Source organism: Silene latifolia, chromosome X, assembly GCF_048544455.1.
Source record: "Silene latifolia isolate original U9 population chromosome X, ASM4854445v1, whole genome shotgun sequence".
NCBI lineage: Eukaryota > Viridiplantae > Streptophyta > Magnoliopsida > Caryophyllales > Caryophyllaceae > Silene > Silene latifolia.
In genome coordinates, this window is record NC_133537.1 from 293517250 (window position 1) to 293520382 (window position 3133).

The following is a 3133-nucleotide window of genomic DNA, read 5'->3' on the forward strand; positions in this document are numbered from 1 at the left end:
CAAATGGTGGTTTAGGGAGGACTCCGAGAAACTTTCATTCTTGGATGAGACGTCAAGGGGGAAAAGCCAAGGTGTTGTTGATGTTGCTCAACACCTTGTAGAAGTAGTCGAAAGCTTGCTCATTTTCATTATAAAGATCTTGCATAGATCTTTGTGCATTGTGTTCTTCATGGTGGTGACCCGAGTCAAGATGATGACAAGGATCAACAAAGCCTTGGTCTAAGATCATAGCACTTTCAATATAAGGATTGACTAATCCTTAAAATTCGTCATCCCATAGACCACAAACTTCATTAGCTTGTTCCCCAATTGTGTCATGAGTTAACAAGAGCAACTCTTCTTTCTTGTTGTCATGGCCAACGAGGCCTTCTTCATTGCCTGTCATGATGGGTGAGCTATTCAAGCTCTCATTGTTGTTAAAAATTCCTTGCTCTTCGGATAGAGCTACTTGAAGGTCATCTACTTTCTTCTTCCATATGTGTGGTGTTGCTTTACCCATAGCTTGATCTTTGCATAGAGATTCTAGCTTCTTCCTATCACTTTCTCGGCTATAATGGTCGACCATGAAACATGGCTCATGTAGTCGGGGAGGTCTCATTGTTTTGTCAAGATTGAAAGTAATTGCCTCATCCCCTACTTCAAATGTGAGTTCTCCATGTTTCACATCAATTACCGCTTTGGCGGTATGCAAGAAAGGTCTTCCTAAAATGATAGGAATGTTGAAATCCTCTTCCATGTCTACAATGACAAAGTCTACCGGGATGAAGAATTTGCCAATTCTCACGGGCACATCCTCCTATACCGCTAAAGGTACCTTTGTTGATCGATCCGCCATTTGAAGAGAGATGTTGATTCATTTAATCTCTCCCATTCCTAGCCTCTTATATACCGAGTATGGCATGACACTTACACTTGCTCCAAGGTCACATAATGCTTTGTTGATTATAGTGTCGCCAATGGTGCATGCAATAGAAAAACTTCCCGGATCTTTGAGTTTTGGAGGGGAACTTCCTTGAAGAATAGCACTACTCACTTTGGTAAATGCAATAGTCTCAAGCTTTCGGATGGATTTCTTTTTGGTAAGAATGTCCCTCATGTATTTTGCATAGGCCGGAACATGATTGATCAATTCCGTGAATGGGATTGGAACTTCTAAGTTCTTCACAATTTCCATGAACTTTCCAAGTTGATCGTCAAACTTAGGCTTAGCTTGACGACTTAGGAATGGAAGTCTAATCACATAGTCTCTTTTTCCTTAGCCTTCTCTTCATTCTTCTTCTTTGAAACTTCATTGGTGGTAGGATCTACCTCCTTAGAGTTCTCCACAACTCTTTGCTTGTCACTAGCATCCACAATATCTTCATCAATTGGCCTCTTCGGCCCCTTATATCTTGTACCACTCCTCAAATAGATGGCACTAACCGTCTCATGTCGTGGGGGATTACCTTGAGGTGGTAATTGCCCCTTTGTCTTTGAGAGCTAGAAGATGCTAATTGAGTCATTTGAGTTTCTAACATTTTGGTGTGGGCAAGAATGTTGTGGATGGTGATTTCCTTAGCTTGGCTATCTTTTTGCATTTGGGTGAAAAATTCTGGTTGGTTCTTTTACATTCGGAGGACCGCTTTTTGAACATCAAAGCTTTGGTCATTTGATTGGTTGTAAGAAGGTTGATTTTGGTAAACTTGGCTTTGGTTGGAAAAGGGTCTTTGAGCTTGGTTTCTCATTGGACATTTTGGCTCTTGTATGATAGATTTGGATAGAATTTGGTGTTCTCATTATAGTAGTTGGAATAAGGGGTACCACTCTTGTATGCTTGGAAAGCATTAACTTGTTCATTTGTTCCCCTACATTCGCTTTGATCATGTCCCAAGGTTCCACAACATTCACATACTCCACTTGGGATTGAGGATGATGCCACCATAGCATTAACATGTTGTTTGGGTGATTTGGAAGCTTCATCAAGCTAAGCCATGGCCTTCTCAAACTTCAAATTGATGGTATTGATATGAGCACTTAGTTGAGCACCCAATTGAGTGATGGAATCTACCTCATGCTTTCCTCCTCTAGTGGCCTTTCGAGGCCTACTATATTGGGAATTATGAACCGCCATCTCCTTGATTTTGGCCCATGTTTGATTGTCATCAACTTCGGTAAACATCCCATTGGATCCCATATTGAGAATATTCCGGGAATCTTCATATAAACCGTTGCAAAATTGTTGCACAAGGAACCACTCACTAAGCCCGTGGTGTGGACAAGAACGACAAGTGTCCTTAAATCTCTCCCATGCTTCATATAATGATTCTTCATCCCTTTGCTTGAACCCGGTGATTTGGGCTCTCAACATGTTAGTCTTCTCCGGAGGGTAGAATTTCTTGTAGAAGGCAAGTGCTAACTTCTTCCATGAATCAATACCAAGAGTAGCCTTGATTAGGCTCTTCAACAATTGCTTTGCGGTACCGATCAAAGAAAAAGGAAACAATACCCATCGGATTTGGTCTTGAGTGACTCCGGTTTGAGAAATTGCATCACAATAGTCACAAAAAGTCTCCATATGTGAGTGAGGGTCTTCACTAGGCATCCCTCCAAATTGACTTCTCTCAACTAATTGTATGAATGTGGATTTGGCAATGAAATTACCGGTTAATCGTGGTGGTGTAGGAGTACCATTTGGTAGGTTCTCCTCGGTTGGTACGGAATGTGATGAAAATTTAGGCATTGTGGGTTGATTTTGTGGTTGGTTTTGAATTGGGTTATCCTGTCCTTCTCTTGCAAAAGGGTTGATGAACTCAATGTTATTGGGTTGAATGTCCACAATTTCACCAATACCTACTACTCTTGAATTACCTCTAGCAACTCTTCTATTGTTGGTTAAGGTCCCTACAATCTCGAAATCAATAGGTAATAAATTACCTTGTGATCTTCTAGTCATGCAAAATATCAAACAACTCGAAAACAATTAGAACAACCTTTGAGGAGATTGACTTTCCCAAGGTAAAGAAAGACACAACTAAAAACAATTAACGGAAATCAAATCAATTTAACACCGTCCCCGGCAACGGCGCCATTTTTGGTTCGGTTCAAAACTCGTCGTCAAAAGCTACCAACCAAAACAATATTTATAACTTCACAA

The 3133-nt window shown here is 40.7% G+C and overlaps 1 non-coding gene across 1 annotated transcript; it reads left to right on the forward strand.

Moving 5' to 3' along the window:
• Nucleotides 1-2240: 2240 nt before the first annotated feature.
• LOC141625505 (small nucleolar RNA R71) lies at nucleotides 2241-2347 on the forward strand. Its single transcript, XR_012535284.1, has one exon. It is a non-coding gene; the product is annotated as a small nucleolar RNA R71 (small nucleolar RNA).
• The last annotated feature ends 786 nt before the right edge of the window (nucleotides 2348-3133 follow it).